At 45.2% G+C, this 17521-nt stretch overlaps 3 non-coding genes across 3 annotated transcripts; all 3 read left to right on the forward strand.

The window, feature by feature from the left end:
• Window positions 1-295: 295 nt before the first annotated feature.
• Window positions 296-368, forward strand: TRNAR-CCG (transfer RNA arginine (anticodon CCG)). Its single transcript has one exon. It is a non-coding gene; the product is annotated as a tRNA-Arg (tRNA).
• Window positions 369-10202: 9834 nt separating this feature from the next.
• TRNAR-CCG (transfer RNA arginine (anticodon CCG)) lies at window positions 10203-10275 on the forward strand. The gene has a single exon. It is a non-coding gene; the product is annotated as a tRNA-Arg (tRNA).
• Window positions 10276-15096: 4821 nt separating this feature from the next.
• Window positions 15097-15169, forward strand: TRNAR-CCG (transfer RNA arginine (anticodon CCG)). The gene has a single exon. It is a non-coding gene; the product is annotated as a tRNA-Arg (tRNA).
• The last annotated feature ends 2352 nt before the right edge of the window (window positions 15170-17521 follow it).

The raw sequence follows: 17521 nt of genomic DNA on the forward strand, positions 1-17521 counted from the left end.
TCCCCATGGCTTATTATCCCGGAGGCAGGGCAGACACTCTGTTCTACACAGTCTACTATATAAGCAATACCCACAATGGCAGGACCTGAAGTGTTTTGTAATTTCAGTGTATCTCTGTTCCTGCCTTCTTACCCCTGCCACACCTGAATTACGTCCTATTGGCATACTGACTCTGTGTATGTGGTCAGTGTGCTGTTAAGATGTATCTTTGAGTCTCTTAATGCTCTCTGCAGGCTGTTTGATACTAGTCATTTTCTTCAGATGTGGTTGTTCTCTTATCTTTTCGTTCAAGCAAGGCCCAGTGGCCTAATGGATAAGGCATCAGCCTCCGAAGCTGGGAATTGTGGGTTCGAGTCCCACCTGGGTCGTATGATATTTTCTTAAATGGCCATATTGTGCCCATGATGGGATCTAGATTAGCATAATCATGAAGGTCATGTAACGTCTCCAGCAAAATGAAAGAAAATCTAGCCAGACTTGGCCAGCACCATCTTGTCACCTGTGACATGGACCAAGATCAAATGAGATCATCTACCTGCCTAAGGTTCTCTGACGACATAAGGGCCCTTAAACAGGTCTTCAGGAGACAAGAGAAAAGATGGAGAGTCAGATGCTGTGACTCAGAAAAGGTCAAATATAAGATAAGTCTATCTAGATATAAGACGCTGATACGCAAGGAGAAATCGGCCTACGTCCCCAACAAAACTGAAGCAGGCGCAAACTCCCCAAAAGAACTGTTTGCGGCTATCAAATAACTCACCACGACACTTCCTCCTTGCCTAAATACTGCAGGCAATCCTTTAGTAACTCTGTGGCAGAGGCCTTCTGCCTCAAAGTTGAAGACTGTTACAAAAACCTCTCCTCTCTTACATCTACATCCTCATCAGCTGTGCTATTTCCAATTCAAACTGATATGGGTTCCTCTCTTAGCCACTCCATGCCACCTTCTATGTTTGAGCTTACGAAACTGATCAAAACCTCTAAATCGGGCTTGCCATGCACCCCTTACCCTCGCATAGTTGCCATCCTTGCAGCTCAGACTATTGGGCCAATACTGGCCGACATTATCCAAATAATAAATAATGTGCCAGTCAGGAGAATTCCATTCAGTCTGTAAGCAGTGTTGGCTCTAACGTTAATAAAAAAATATCTTCCCTTAATAAACAAGACCCTTGCAGCTATCGACCCATCTCCTGTCTTCCAATGCCGGCCATGATCATTGTAAAGGTGCCTCAACAGATTCAGAAGTCATCACATTCTCTCCAAGGAATCCCTTCCCTTATATTCTGACATCACATTTAACATTAGGAGCTTCCCTCGGCATCCAAGGTGACCTTCATCTCTCTAGAAATTTGAGAGTTGACTGTGTGCTCTCGAGAGATTGTCGGTCCCTCGGCTTGAGAGAATATGCACGGGCAAATAATTATAAAAAGAACATTATTTTATTTGTGTTTACTCATTAAAACATCACTAAATGCATTCATTGATGGCGAGCAGCAGAACCTTCAGCATTGGTTGTGGAAACACATTGGATATCACAGTGTAAGTCTGGACTACAGAGGAACGTAGCAGATAATGAATCGACATTATAAATTGATGGGGTCACGGGTCAGGTACATCGTTGCTCTCCAAGACCTCCTTTGTGAGCTACGCCCACTCTCTATATTCTTCTGGGAACTTCCATCAGTGCACTCCATGGGACATCTACGATCCTCTGCCACTGGGGCGGGGCAAACTTTTAGTTTTGCTTCTGAAATCCTACATTTTTGTGTAATTCTTTAGTCTTATCAAAATGTCACCTGTGGCAAGTTTGTGTAACATTTTTTAAGCAGAGTGCACCTTGCCGAAGACGTCTCACAATATATCTGAGGGAGAGTGGTTTACAATGAAAGTGTCTTGCAGAAAGACAATTTGTGTTAGTGCTAGTCTCCTGTGGTATTTGGAGAGTTGTGTTCACATGAGGGGTGCGTTTGCGTAAACAATGTCATGCAAGAACCCAGAAAAAACATTTCCTTCTGACACTGTTATTGTGTGGAATGCCAGACAATGTTTATGGCATTTAACAAATTCTGTGTCAAAAAATGTATACACTGTCGCACATCTCTGCTTGTAAGGGAATCTCCGTCCGAAGAATACAGAGGCCAGAATCAAGACATCAAAGAGCTGACCATCCTTGAATCCATTGGCCCCAGTCATTAGATCTGACCATCCTTGAATCCATTGGCCCCAGTCATCAGAGAGCTGACCATTCTTCAATCCATTGGCCCCAGTCATCAGAGAGCTGACCATCCTTGAATCCATTGGCCCCAGTCATCAGAGACCTGACCATTCTTGAATCCATTGGCCCCAGTCATCAGATCTGACCATCCTTCAATCCATTGGCCCCAGTCATCAGAGACCTGACCATCCTTGAATCCATTGGCCCCAGTCATCAGAGAGCTGACTTCCCTTGAATCCAGAGGCCCCACTTATTCATCAAAGTAATGACTGCCCTTGAGTCTGATTCCATATTCAGAGACATGCTGCTCCTTGAGGCAGAGGCCACCAACCTCCCATAGGGAGAATCCTTAACTCACTTCAGAGGACACCATCTTCCCTGGATAAACCTGTAATCTGTGAGTTCAAATGTCACCATCCTCACACTTGAAGAGAGAGGTCACCTGCTTGACCCTTTCCCTTCATTGTTTGCTGGTATTACAGTGCACCCTAGTATGCCAACACCTTCTTTGGGCCATTACAAGAGTGAATTTATAAAACAATAGGGAGTCCTGAAATCACACTTAGTTCACAGGGTGTATCTCTCCCTGCCGCCCCTGCATTCTTATAAGATTACTAGCAGCCCGTCCCGACGTTGTCCGGGTATGAATTGCTGCTGGCCAGTAGTATATTGTTTTGTAGGATTTCGTTTTGATAGCATTTCTTATCTGTGACAGGCCTGTGAAACGCTCCGATTCACAGTGCACTGCTGATGCACTTAAGAGGTACAAAATGGGGTGGTGATGGACGGAGCATCTGAACCAATCAAACACTCACACCCAGTCAAAAGATCTGGGTTTGATCCATCACCGTTCTTTAGCCCACTCTGCCACCCCAGTTCAGACATGGCTATATGCAAATCAGTCTGACCCTGTGCCTCATGGGAACAGTCCAGCCTGAACTGCCAAGCCATGTCTTCCCTGGACCGGAAACAAGCTTCCAAGGACCGGTTTCTGGCATTCCAGCCGTCTTCAGCCCGGCTTGCTTGAATCCAGTGGCAAAGTGAGCAAGGGACTCACGTCTGAGCATGCCCTGCCACACTTATGGCGGCCAAAACCGGTACAAAAGGGAGTGGTGATGGACGGAGCATCTGAACCAATCAAACACTCACACCCAGTCAAAAGATCTGGGTTTGATCCATCACCATGCCATTATAACGCATGGCATTACATTTTATATGCTTTTACCACACATACATTTACAACGAAATTCATTGTAAATGCATGAATGGTAAAAGCATGTTTTTTTAAATGTTTGGATAAGGTAAGTATGGGTATAGGGGTATATGTTTTGGGGTACTGAGGTATATGTTTTGGGGTGTTTGGGCATTTCAAGGGTTCAGATATAGTTTTGGGTTATGGGGTACAGGGGTAGTTTTAGGGTTTAGTGATAGGTATGGGTTTTGGGGTACAGGGGTATTTTTAGGATTCAGGGCTAGGTTTGGGTTTTGGGGTATAGGGGTATTTTTAGGGTTCAGGGGTAGGTTTGGGTTTTGGGGTACAGGGGTATTTTAAGGGTTCAGGGCTAGGTTTGGGTTTTGGGGTACAGAGGTATTTTTAGGGTTCAGGGCTAGGTTTGGGTTTTGGGGTACAGGGTTATTTTAGGGTTCAGGGGTAGGTTTGGGTTTTGGGGTACAGGGTTATTTTTAGGGTTCAGGGCTAGGTTTGAGTTTTGGGGTACAGTGGTATTTTTAGGGTTCAGGACTAAGTTTGGGTTTTGGGGTACAGGGGTATTTTTAGGGTTCAGGGGTAGGTTTGGGTTTAGGGGTACAGGGGTATTTATAGGGTTTAGGGATAGGTTTGGGTTTTGGGGTACATGGTATATTTATAGGGTTAAGATGGGTTACTGTTTAAGGTTCAGGGCTAGGTTTGGGTTTTGGCGTACAGGGGTATTTTTAGGGTACAGGGCTAGGTTTGGGTTTTGGGGAACAGGGGTATTTTAGGGTTCAGGGGTAGGTTTGGGTTTTGGGGTACAGGGGTATTTTTAGGGTTCAGGGCTAGGTTTGGGTTTTGGGGTACAGGGGTATTTTCAGGGTTCAGGCGTAGGTTTGGGCTTTGAGGTACAGGGGTATTTATAGGGTTCAGGGCTAGGTTTGGGTTTTGGGGTACAGGGGTATTTATAGGGTTTAGGGATAGGTTTGGGTTTTGGAGTACATGGTATATTTATAGGGTTAAGATGGGTTAGTGTTTAAGGTTTGTGAGGTATTTTAAGGAGTAAAGGTGGGTTATGATTATGGGGTGCAGGGTATTTAAAGGGAGCAGGGTGGACACCCGGAGCTGGAATGTACAGAACCTGGGAAGAAAAAACAATAAAATATTGGGCACAACGCTCACTTTTTTTTCCGTAATCCCACGCCCGCACACGCCCACGCCCCCAGCACACGCCCACAGCACACAATATGAGACATGGCATGAAGGGCGGAATGTACCAAACGCCCCCAGCGTTTGTCACGCCCCCCAGCACACGCCCACAGCACAATGCAGACACGCCCACAAGGGACTACTTTGCTGGCACAGTTCTTTTACCTTTTAAATGTATATGGTGGGCGTCTGCATAGCCTATGTCCTTCTGCTGCAAATGCCCTTTCCAACACTGTATTGGGTGTTTTGATTGGTGCTGTAGTTCCTGAGATTACCCGCCTCAAAGGTTTGGGCTCTCTCTTTATTATATTAGTATAGATAGGGAGTCCTGAAATCACACTTAGTTTACAGGGTGTTTCTCTTCCTGCCGCCCCTGCATTCTTATAAGATCATCTATCATTTCGATGTCAGACTCCCCATGGCTTATTATCCCGGAGGCAGGGCAGACACTCTGTTCTACACAGTCTAATATAGAAGCAATACCCACAATGGCAGGACCTGAAGTGTTTTGTAATTTCAGTGTATCTCTGTTCCTGGCTTCTTACCCCTGCCACACCTGAATTACGTCCTATTGGCATACTGACTCTGTGTATGTGGTCAGTGTGCTGTTAAGATGTATCTTTGAGTCTCTTAATGCTCTCTGCAGGCTGTTTGATACTAGTCATTTTCTTCAGATGTGGTTGTTCTCTTATCTTTTCGTTCAAGCAAGGCCCAGTGGCCTAATGGATAAGGCATCAGCCTCCGTAGCTGGGGATTGTGGTTTCGAGTCCCACCTGGGTCGTATGATTTTTTCTTAAATGGCCATATTGTGCCCATGGTGGGATCTAGATTAGCATAATCATGAAGGTCATGTAATGTCTCCATCAAAATGAAAGACAATCTAGCCAGACTTGGCCAGCACCATCTTGTCACCTGTGACATGGACCAAGATCAAATGAGATCATCTACCTGCCTATGGTTCTCTGACGACATAAGGGCCCTTAAACAGGTCTTCAGGAGACAAGAGAAAAGATGGAGAGAGTCAGATGCTGTGACTCAGAAAAGGTCAAATATAAGATAAGTCTATCTAGATATAAGACGCTGATACGCAAGGAGAAATCGGCCTACGTCCCCAACAAAACTGAAGCAGACGCAAACTCCCCAAAAGAACTGTTTGCGGCTATCAAATAACTCACCACGACCCTTCCTCCTTGCCTAAATACTGCAGGCAATCCTTTAGTAACTCTGTGGCGGAGGCCTTCTGCCTCAAAGTTGAAGACTGTTACAAAAACTTCTCCTCTCTTACAGCTACATCCTCATCAGCTGTGCTATTTCCAATTAAACTGATATGGGTTCCTCTCTTAGCCACTCCATGCCACCTTCTATGTTTGAGCTTACGAAACTGATCAAAACCTCTAAATCGGGCTTGCCATGCACCCCTTACCCTCGCATAGTTGCCATCCATGCAGCTTAGACTATTGGGCCAATACTGGCCGACATTATAAAAATAATATATAATGTGCCAGTCAGGAGAATTCCATTCAGTCTGTAAGCAGTGTTGGCTCTAACGTTAATAAAAAAATATCTTCCCTTAATAAACAAGACCCTTGCAGCTATCGACCCATCTCCTGTCTTCCAATGCCGGCCATGATCATTGTAAAGGTGCTGGACAGATTCAGAAGTCATCACATTCTCTCCAAGGAATCCCTTCCCTTATATTCTGACATCACATGTAACATTAGGAGCTTCCCTCGGCATCCAAGGTGACCTTCATCTCTCTAGAAATTTGAGAGTTGACTGTGTGCTCTCGAGAGATTGGCGGTCCCTCGGCTTGAGAGAATATGCACGGGCAAATAATTATAAAAAGAACATTATTTTATTTGTGTTTACTCATTAAAACATCACTAAATGCATTCATTGATGGGGAGCAGCAGAACCTTCAGCATTGGTTGTGGAAACACATTGGATATCACAGTGTAAGTCTGGACTACAGAGGAACGTAGCAGATAATGAATCAACATTTTAAATTGATGGGGTCACGGGTCAGGTACATCGTTGCTCTCCAAGACCTCCTTTGTGAGCTACGCCCACTCTCTATATTCTTCTGGGAACTTCCATCAGTGCACTCCATGGGACATCTACGATCCTCTGCCACTAGGGCGGGGCAAACTTTTAGTTTTGCTTCTGAAATCCTACATTTTTGTGTAATTCTTTAGTCTTATCAAAATGTCACCTGTGGCCAGATTGCGTAACATTTTTTAAGCAGAGTGCACCTTGCCGAAGACGTCTCACAATATATCTGAGGGAGAGTGGTTTACAATAAAAGTGTCTTGCAGAAAGACAATTTGTGTTAGTGCTAGTCTCCTGTGGTATTTGGAGAGTTGTGTTCACATGAGGGGTGCGTTTGCTTAAACAATGTCATGCAAGAACCCAGAAAAAACATTTCCTTCTGACACTGTTATTGTGTGGAATGCCAGACAATGTTTATGGAATTTAACAAATTCTGTGTCAAAAAATGTATACACTGTCGCACATCTCTGCTTGTAAGGGAATCTCCGTCCGAAGAATACAGAGGCCAGAATCAAGACATCAAAGAGCTGACCATCCTTGAATCCATTGGCCCCAGCCATCAGATCTGACCATCCTTGAATCCAATCGCCCCAGTCATCAGAGAGCTGACCATTCTTCAATCCATTAGCCCCAGTCATCAGAGAGCTGACCATCCTTGAATCCATTGGCCCCAGTCATCAGAGACCTGACCATCCTTGAATCCATTGGCCCCAGTCATCAGATCTGACCATCCTTCAATCCATTGGCCCCAGTCATCAGAGACCTGACCATCCTTGAATCCATTGGCCCCAGTCATCAGAGATCTGACTTCCCTTGAATCCAGAGGCCCCACTTATTCATCAAAGTAATGACTGCCCTTGAGTTTGATTCCATATTCAGAGACATGCTGCTCCTTGAGGCAGAGGCCACCAACCTCCCGTAGGGAGAATCCTTAACTCACTTCAGAGGACACCATCTTCCCTGGATAAACCTGTAATCTGAGTTCAAATGTCACCATCCTCACACTTTAAGAGAGAGGTCACCTGCTTGACCCTTTCCCTTCATTGTTTGCTGGTATTACAGTGCACCCTAGTATGCCAACACCTTCTTTGGGCCATTACAAGTGTGAATTTATAAAACAATAGGGAGTCCTGAAATCACACTTAGTTCACAGGGTGTATCTCTCCCTGCCGCCCCTGCATTCTTATAAGATTACTAGCAGCCCGTCCCGACGTTGTCCGGGTATGAATTGCTGCTGGCCAGTAGTATATTGTTTTGTAGGATTTCGTTTTGATAGCATTTCTTATCTGTGACAGGCCTGTGAAACGCTCCGATTCACAGTGCACTGCTGATGCACTTAAGAGGTACAAAAGGGGGTGGTGATGGACGGAGCATCTGAACCAATCAAACACTCACACCCAGTCAAAAGATCTGGGTTTGATCCATCACCGTTCTTTAGCCCACTCTGCCACCCCAGTTCAGACATGGCTATATGCAAATCAGTCTGACCCTGTGCCTCATGGGAACAGTCCAGCCCGAACTGCCAAGCCAAATCTTCCCTGGACGAGAAACAAGCTTCCAAGGACCGGTTTCTGGCATTCCAGCCGTCTTCAGCCCGGCTTGCTTGAATCCAGTGGCAAAGTGAGCAAGGGACTCACGTCTGAGCATGCCCTGCCACACTTATGGCGGCCAAAACCCGTACAAAAGGGAGTGGTGATGGACGGAGCATCTGAACCAATCAAACACTCACACCCAGTCAAAAGATCTGGGTTTGATCCATCACCATGCCATTATAACGCATGGCATTACATTTTATATGCTTTTACCACACATACATTTACAACGAAATTCATTGTAAATGCATGAATGGTAAAAGCATGTTTTTTTTAATGTTTGGATAAGGTAAGTATGGGTATAGGGGTATATGTTTTGGGGTACTGAGGTATATGTTTTGGGGTGTTTGGGCATTTTAAGGGTTCAGATATAGTTTTGGGTTATGGGGTACAGGGGTAGTTTTATGGTTTAGTGATAGGTATGGGTTTTGGGGTACAGGGGTATTTTTAGGATTCAGGGCTAGGTTTGGGTTTTGGGGTACAGGGTTATTTTAGGGTTCAGGGGTAGGTTTGGGTTTTGGGGTACAGGGTTATTTTTAGGGTTCAGGGCTAGGTTTGAGTTTTGGGGTACAGTGGTATTTTTAGGGTTCAGGACTAAGTTTGGGTTTTGGGGTACAGGGGTATTTTTAGGGTTCAGGGGTAGGTTTGGGTTTTGGGGTACAGGGGTATTTATAGGGTTTAGGGATAGGTTTGGGTTTTGGGGTACATGGTATATTTATAGGGTTATGATGGGTTAGTGTTTAAGGTTCAGGGCTAGGTTTGGGTTTTGGGGTACAGGGGTATTTTTAGGGTTCAGGGCTAGGTTTGGGTTTTGGGGAACAGGAGTATTTTAGGGTTCAGGGGTAGGTTTGGGTTTTGGGGTACAGGGGTATTTTTAGGGTTCAGGGCTAGGTTTGGGTTTTGGGGTACAGGGGTATATTCAGGGTTCAGGCGTAGGTTTGGGTTTTGAGGTACAGGGGTATTTATAGGGTTCAGGGCTAGGTTTGGGTTTTGGGGTACAGGGGTATTTATAGGGTTTAGGGATAGGTTTGGGTTTTGGGGTACATGGTATATTTATAGGGTTAAGATGGGTTAGTGTTTAAGGTTTGTGGGGCATTTTAAGGAGTAAGGGTGGGTTATGATTATGGGGTAAAGGGTATTTAAAGGGAGCAGGGTGGACACCCGGAGCTGGAATGTACAGAACCTGGGAAGAAAAAACAATAAAATATTGGGCACAACGCTCACTTTTTTTTCCGTAATCCCACGCCCGTACACGCCCACGCCCCCAGCACACGCCCACAGCACACAATATGAGACATGGCATGAAGGGCGGAATGTACCAAACGCCCCCAGCGTTTGTCACGCCCCCCAGCGCACGCCCACAGCACAATGCAGACACGCCCACAAGGGACTACTTTGCTGGCACAGTTCTTTTACCTTTTAAATGTATATGGTGGGCGTCTGCATAGCCTATGTCTTTCTGCTGCAAATGCCCTTTCCAACACTGTATTGGGTGTTTTGATTGGTGCTGTAGTTCCTGAGATTACCCGCCTCAAAGGTTTGGGCTCTCTCTTTATTATTTTAGTATAGATAGGGAGTCCTGAAATCACACTTAGTTTACAGGGTGTTTCTCTTCCTGCCGCCCCTGCATTCTTATAAGATCATCTATCATTGCGATGTCAGACTCCCCATGGCTTATTATCCCGGAGGCAGGGCAGACACTCTAATATAGAAGCAATACCCACAATGGCAGGACCTGAAGTGTTTTGTAATTTCAGTGTATCTCTGTTCCTGGCTTCTTACCCCTGCCACACCTGATTTACGTCCTATTGGCATACTGACTCTGTGTATGTGGTCAGGGTGCTGTTAAGATGTATCTTTGAGTCTCTTAATGCTCTCTGCAGGCTGTTTGATACTAGTCATTTTCTTCAGATGTGGTTGTTCTCTTATCTTTTCGTTCAAGCAAGGCCCAGTGGCCTAATGGATAAGGCATCAGCCTCCGAAGCTGGGGATTGTGGGTTCGAGTCCCACCTGGGTCGTATGATTTTTTCTTAAAGGGCCATATTGTGCCCATGGTGGGATCTAGATTAGCATAATCATGAAGGTCATGTAATGTCTCCAGCAAAATGAAAGACAATCTAGCCAGACTTGGCAAGCACCATCTTGTCATCTGTGACATGGACCAAGATCAAATGAGATCATCTACCTGCCTATGGTTCTCTGACGACATAAGGGCCCTTAAACAGGTCTTCAGGAGACAGGAGAAAAGATGGAGAGAGTCAGATGCTGTGACTCAGAAAAGGTCAAATATAAGATAAGTCTATCTAGATATAAGACGCTGATACGCAAGGAGAAATCGGCCTACGTCCCCAACAAAACTGAAGCAGACGCAAACTCCCCAAAAGAACTGTTTGCGGCTATCAAATAACTCACCACGACACTTCCTCCTTGCCTAAATACTGCAGGCAATCCTTTAGTAACTCTGTGGCGGAGGCCTTCTGCCTCAAAGTTGAAGACTGTTACAAAAACTTCTCCTCTCTTACATCTACATCCTCATCAGCTGTGCTATTTCCAATTCAAACTGATATGGGTTCCTCTCTTAGCCACTCCATGCCACCTTCTATGTTTGAGCTTACGAAACTGATCAATACCTCTAAATCGGGCTTGCCATGCACCCCTTACCCTCGCATAGTTGCCATCCTTGCAGCTCAGACTATTGGGCCAATACTGGCCGACATTATCCAAATAATAAATAATGTGCCAGTCAGGAGAATTCCATTCAGTCTGTAAGCAGTGTTGGCTCTAACGTTAATAAAAAAATATCTTCCCTTAATAAACAAGACCCTTGCAGCTATCGACCCATCTCCTGTCTTCCAATGCCGGCCATGATCATTGTAAAGGTGCTGGACAGATTCAGAAGTCATCACATTCTCTCCAAGGAATCCCTTCCCTTATATTCTGACATCACATTTAACATTAGGAGCTTCCCTCGCCATCCAAGGTGACCTTCATCTCTCTAGAAATTTGAGAGTTGACTGTGTGCTCTCGAGAGATTGGCGGTCCCTCGGCTTGAGAGAATATGCACGGGCAAATAATTATAAAAAGAACATTATTTTATTTGTGTTTACTCATTAAAACTTCACTAAATGCATTCATTGATGGCGAGCAGCAGAACCTTCAGCATTGGTTGTGGAAACACATTGGATATCACAGTGTAAGTCTGGACTACAGAGGAACGTAGCAGATAATGAATCGACATTATAAATTGATGGGGTCACGGGTCAGGTACATCGTTGCTCTCCAAGACCTCCTTTGTGAGCTACGCCCACTCTCTATATTCTTCTGGGAACTTCCATCAGTGCACTCCATGGGACATCTACGATCCTCTGCCACTGGGGCGGGGCAAACTTTTAGTTTTGCTTCTGAAATCCTACATTGTTGTGTAATTCTTTAGTCTTATCAAAATGTCACCTGTGGCAAGATTGCGTAACATTTTTTAAGCAGAGTGCACCTTGCCGAAGACGGCTCACAATATATCTGAGGGAGAGTGGTTTACAATAAAAGTGTCTTGCAGAAAGACAATTTGTGTTAGTGCTAGTCTCCTGTGGTATTTGGAGAGTTGTGTTCACATGAGGGGTGCGTTTGCTTAAACAATGTCATGCAAGAACCCAGAAAAAACATTTCCTTCTGACACTGTTATTGTGTGGAATGCCAGACAAAGTTTATGGAATTTAACAAATTCTGTGTCAAAAAATGTATACACTGTCGCACATCTCTGCTTGTAAGGGAATCTCCGTCCGAAGAATACAGAGGCCAGAATCAAGACATCAAAGAGCTGACCATCCTTGAATCCATTGGCCCCAGCCATCAGATCTGACCATCCTTGAATCCATTGGCCCCAGTCATCAGAGAGCTGACCATTCTTCAATCCATTGGCCCCAGTCATCAGAGAGCTGACCATCCTTGAATCCATTGGCCCCAGTCATCAGAGACCTGACCATCCTTGAATCCATTGGCCCCAGTCATCAGATCTGACCATCCTTCAATCCATTGGCCCCAGTCATCAGAGACCTGACCATCCTTGAATCCATTGGCCCCAGTCATCAGAGATCTGACTTCCCTTGAATCCAGAGGCCCCACTTATTCATCAAAGTAATGACTGCCCTTGAGTTTGATTCCATATTCAGAGACATGCTGCTCCTTGAGGCAGAGGCCACCAACCTCCCGTAGGGAGAATCCTTAACTCACTTCAGAGGACACCATCTTCCCTGGATAAACCTGTAATCTGTGAGTTCAAATGTCACCATCCTCACACTTGAAGAGAGAGGTCACCTGCTTGACCCTTTCCCTTCATTGTTTGCTGGTATTACAGTGCACCCTAGTATGCCAACACCTTCTTTGGGCCATTACAAGAGTGAATTTATAAAACAATAGGGAGTCCTGAAATCACACTTAGTTCACAGGGTCTATCTCTCCCTGCCGCCCCTGCATTCTTATAAGATTACTAGCAGCCCGTCCCGACGTTGTCAGGGTATGAATTGCTGCTGGCCAGTAGTATATTGTTTTGTAGGAATTCGTTTTGATAGCATTTCTTATCTGTGACATGCCTGTGAAACGCTCCGATTCACAGTGCACTGCTGATGCACTTAAGAGGTACAAAAGGGAGTGGTGATGGACGGAGCATCTGAACCAATCAAACACTCACACCCAGTCAAAAGATCTGGGTTTGATCCATCACCGTTCTTTAGCCCACTCCTCCACCCCAGTTCAGACATGGCTATATGCAAATCAGTCTGACTCTGTGCCTCATGGGAACAGTCCAGCCCGAACTGCCAAGCCATGTCTTCCCTGGACCGGAAACAAGCTTCCAAGGACCGGTTTCTGGCATTCCAGCCGTCTTCAGCCCGGCTTGCTTGAATCCAGTGGCAAAGTGAGCAAGGAACTCACGTCTGAGCATGCCCTGCCACACTTATGGCGGCCAAAATCGGTACAAAAGGGAGTGGTGATGGACGGAGCATCTGAACCAATCAAACACTCACACCCAGTCAAAAGATCTGGGTTTGATCCATCACCATGCCATTATAACGCATGGCATTACATTTTATATGCTTTTACCACACATACATTTACAACGAAATTCATTGTAAATGCATGAATGGTAAAAGCATGTTTTTTTTAATGTTTGGATAAGGTAAGTATGGGTATAGGGGTATATGTTTTGGGGTACTGAGGTATATGTTTTGGGGTGTTTGGGCATTTTAAGGGATCAGATATAGTTTTGGGTTATGGGGTACAGGGGTAGTTTTATGGTTTAGTGATAGGTATGGGTTTTGGGGTACAGGGGTATTTTTAGGATTCAGGGCTAGGTTTGGGTTTTGGGGTACAGGGTTATTTTAGGGTTCAGGGGTAGGTTTGGGTTTTGGGGTACAGGGTTATTTTTAGGGTTCAGGGCTAGGTTTGAGTTTTGGGGTACAGTGGTATTTTTAGGGTTCAGGACTAAGTTTGGGTTTTGGGGTACAGGGGTATTTTTAGGGTTCAGGGGTAGGTTTGGGTTTTGGGGTACAGGGGTATTTATAGGGTTTAGGGATAGGTTTGGGTTTTGGGGTACATGGTATATTTATAGGGTTAAGATGGGTTAGTGTTTAAGGTTCAGGGCTAGGTTTGGGTTTTGGGGTACTGGGGTATTTTAAGGGTTCAGGGCTAGGTTTGGGTTTTGGGGAACAGGAGTATTTTAGGGTTCAGGGGTAGGTTTGGGTTTTGGGGTACAGGGGTATTTTTAGGGTTCAGGGCTAGGTTTGGGTTTTGGGGTACAGGGGTATATTCAGGGTTCAGGCGTAGGTTTGGGTTTTGAGGTACAGGGGTATTTATAGGGTTCAGGGCTAGGTTTGGGTTTTGGGGTACAGGGGTATTTATAGGGTTTAGGGATAGGTTTGGGTTTTGGGGTACATGGTATATTTATAGGGTTAAGATGGGTTAGTGTTTAAGGTTTGTGGGGTATTTTAAGGAGTAAGGGTGGGTTATGATTATGGGGTGCAGGGTATTTAAAGGGAGCAGGGTGGACACCCGGAGCTGGAATGTACAGAACCTGGGAAGAAAAAACAATAAAATATTGGGCACAACGCTCACTTTTTTTTCCGTAATCCCACGCCCGCACACTCCCACGCCCCCAGCACACGCCCACAGCACACAATATGAGACATGGCATGAAGGGCGGAATGTACCAAACGCCCCCACCGTTTGTCACGCCCCCAGCACACGCCCACAGCACAATGCAGACACGCCCACAAGGGACTACTTTGCTGGCACAGTTCTTTTACCTTTTAAATGTATATGGTGGGCGTCTGCATAGCCTATGTCCTTCTGCTGCAAATGCCCTTTCCAACACTGTATTGGGTGTTTTGATTGGTGCTGTAGTTCCTGAGATTACCCGCCTCAAAGGTTTGGGCTCTCTCTTTATTATATTAGTATAGATAGGGAGTCCTGAAATCACACTTAGTTTACAGGGTGTTTCTCTTCCTGCCGCCCCTGCATTCTTATAAGATCATCTATCATTTCGATGTCAGACTCCCCATGGCTTATTATCCCGGAGGCAGGGCAGACACTCTGTTCTACACAGTCTAATATAGAAGCAATACCCACAATGGCAGGACCTGAAGTGTTTTGTAATTTCAGTGTATCTCTGTTCCTGGCTTCTTACCCCTGCCACACCTGAATTACGTCCTTTTGGCATACTGACTCTGTGTATGTGGTCAGTGTGCTGTTAAGATGTATCTTTGAGTCTCTTAATGCTCTCTGCAGGCTGTTTGATACTAGTCATTTTCTTCAGATGTGGTTGTTCTCTTATCTTTTCGTTCAAGCAAGGCCCAGTGGCCTAATGGATAAGGCATCAGCCTCCGAAGCTGGGGATTGTGGGTTCGAGTCCCACCTGGGTCGTATGATTTTTTCTTAAATGGCCATATTGTGCCCATGGTGGGATCTAGATTAGCATAATCATGAAGGTCATGTAACGTCTCCAGCAAAATGAAAGAAAATCTAGCCAGACTTGGCCAGCACCATCTTGTCACCTGTGACATGGACCAAGATCAAATGAGATCATCTACCTGCCTAAGGTTCTCTGACGACATAAGGGCCCTTAAACAGGTCTTCAGGAGACAAGAGAAAAGATGGAGAGAGTCAGATGCTGTGACTCAGAAAAGGTCAAATATAAGATAAGTCTATCTAGATACAAGACGCTGATACGCAAGGAGAAATCGGCCTACGTCCCCAACAAAACTGAAGCAGGCGCAAACTCCCCAAAAGAACTGTTTGCGGCTATCAAATAACTCACCACGACACTTCCTCCTTGCATAAATACTGCAGGCAATCCTTTAGTAACTCTGTGGCAGAGGCCTTCTGCCTCAAAGTTGAAGACTGTTACAAAAACTTCTCCTCTCTTACATCTACATCCTCATCAGCTGTGCTATTTCCAATTCAAACTGATATGGGTTCCTCTCTTAGCCACTCCATGCCACCTTCTATGTTTGAGCTTACGAAACTGATCAAAACCTCTAAATCGGGCTTGCCATGCACCCCTTACCCTCGCATAGTTGCCATCCTTGCAGCTCAGACTATTGGGCCAATACTGGCCGACATTATCCAAATAATAAATAATGTGCCAGTCAGGAGAATTCCATTCAGTCTGTAAGCAGTGTTGGCTCTAACGTTAATAAAAAAATATCTTCCCTTAATAAACAAGACCCTTGCAGCTATCGACCCATCTCCTGTCTTCCAATGCCGGCCATGATCATTGTAAAGGTGCTGGACAGATTCAGAAGTCATCACATTCTCTCCAAGGAATCCCTTCCCTTATATTCTGACATCACATTTAACATTAGGAGCTTCCCTCGGCATCCAAGGTGACCTTCATCTCTCTAGAAATGTGAGAGTTGACTGTGTGCTCTCGAGAGATTGGCGGTCCCTCGGCTTGAGAGAATATGCACGGGCAAATAATTATAAAAAGAACATTATTTTATTTGTGTTTACTCATTAAAACATCACTAAATGCATTCATTGATGGCGAGCAGCAGAACCTTCAGCATTGGTTGTGGAAACACATTGGATATCACAGTGTAAGTCTGGACTACAGAGGAACGTAGCAGATAATGAATCGACATTATAAATTGATGGGGTCACGGGTCAGGTACATCGTTGCTCTCCAAGACCTCCTTTGTGAGCTACGCCCACTCTCTATATTCTTCTGGGAACTTCCATCAGTGCACTCCATGGGACATCTACGATCCTCTGCCACTGGGCCGGGGCAAACTTTTAGTTTTGCTTCTGAAATCCTACATTTTTGTGTAATTCTTTAGTCTTATGAAAATGTCACCTGTGGCAAGTTTGTGTAACATTTTTTAAGCAGAGTGCACCTTGCCGAAGACGTCTCACAATATATCTGAGGGAGAGTGGTTTACAATGAAAGTGTCTAGCAGAAAGACAATTTGTGTTAGTGCTAGTCTCCTGTGGTATTTGGAGAGTTGTGTTCACATGAGGGGTGCGTTTGCGTAAACAATGTCATGCAAGAACCCAGAAAAAACATTTCCTTCTGACACTGTTATTGTGTGGAATGCCAGACAATGTTTATGGCATTTAACAAATTCTGTGTCAAAAAATGTATACACTGTCGCACATCTCTGCTTGTAAGGGAATCTCCGTCCGAAGAATACAGAGGCCAGAATCAAGACATCAAAGAGCTGACCATCCTTGAATCCATTGGCCCCAGTCATTAGATCTGACCATCCTTGAATCCATTGGCCCCAGTCATCAGAGAGCTGACCATTCTTCAATCCATTGGCCCCAGTCATCAGAGAGCTGACCATCCTTGAATCCATTGGCCCCAGTCATCAGAGACCTGACCATTCTTGAATCCATTGGCCCCAGTCATCAGATCTGACCATCCTTCAATCCATTGGCCCCAGTCATCAGAGACCTGACCATCCTTGAATCCATTGGCCCCAGTCATCAGAGACCTGACCATCCTTCAATCCATTGGCCCCAGTCATCAGAGATCTGACTTCCCTTGAATCCAGAGGCCCCACTTATTCATCAAAGTAATGACTGCCCTTGAGTCTGATTCCATATTCAGAGACATGCTGCTCCTTGAGGCAGAGGCCACCAACCTCCCATAGGGAGAATCTTTAACTCACTTCAGAGGACACCATCTTCCCTGGATAAACCTGTAATCTGTGAGTTCAAATGTCACCATCCTCACACTTGAAGAGAGAGGTCACCTGCTTGACCCTTTCCCTT

Source organism: Lissotriton vulgaris, chromosome 5, assembly GCF_964263255.1.
Source record: "Lissotriton vulgaris chromosome 5, aLisVul1.2, whole genome shotgun sequence".
In the NCBI taxonomy this organism is placed as follows: Eukaryota; Metazoa; Chordata; class Amphibia; order Caudata; family Salamandridae; genus Lissotriton; species Lissotriton vulgaris.